Source organism: Morone saxatilis, unplaced genomic scaffold (genome assembly GCF_004916995.1).
Source record: "Morone saxatilis isolate NCDOM2014 unplaced genomic scaffold, NCSU_SB_2.0 Contig22, whole genome shotgun sequence".
Lineage (NCBI taxonomy): Eukaryota > Metazoa > Chordata > Actinopteri > Moronidae > Morone > Morone saxatilis.
Genome location: NW_023339785.1, coordinates 8,927,748 through 8,928,324, shown reverse-complemented (window position 1 = coordinate 8,928,324; position 577 = coordinate 8,927,748). Strand labels below are relative to the sequence as shown.

Sequence of the window (577 nt, the reverse complement as noted above, 5' to 3'; positions counted from 1 at the left end):
GCTTTTCTGTTGTACATGTCATGTCATGTCATCTGAAGCCTGTGAGATGCAACTGAACGCTTTGAAGAAGAGAGTAAGTAGACCTTTCAGTTAAGATTTTCTTTAAAAACTGACTTATTTGCACACTGTATTTACTTTTTGATATGACTGTACTCTCTAGGTATCAAAGGAAAAATAATTTTACAAATTTTACCAAATTCATAAAACTGCTGTATATGCACAGTGTAGTTGAATCTAGGGTCTAATTGTTTCAAACTTATGGTAGATGCCACCATCTCCGTATGTTACATTTATAGATAGATTTGTTTCATTTTGTTTTCCACTTTCCCTATTCTTTATCATTTATCATTGAAAACTATTGACATTAAAACCCTTCAGGGTTTCTTATTTTGATTTGTCATGCTTCAAGCCTGTTCATATGCAAAACCCATCTCCAATGAACATCTGCGATGCTCTTGACTAAGAAGCAGGTATTTGAGCTTAGCTAAAGTGTAATTTCTTAGTGGTGTTGTAATGTTGTTCTGTATAGCAGCTGCTGAGAGAGGAGTGATGGTATTGTGTGGCTGGGGGGCTCAGC

At 35.7% G+C, this 577-nt stretch overlaps 1 protein-coding gene across 8 annotated transcripts in view; it reads right to left on the bottom strand.

Annotated features, from left to right (window-relative positions):
- The window catches only part of atp8a1 (ATPase phospholipid transporting 8A1), a 104,703-nt gene that overhangs the window by 21,229 nt on the left and 82,897 nt on the right, over positions 1-577 (bottom strand). The gene's annotated exons all lie outside the window — the stretch shown is intronic.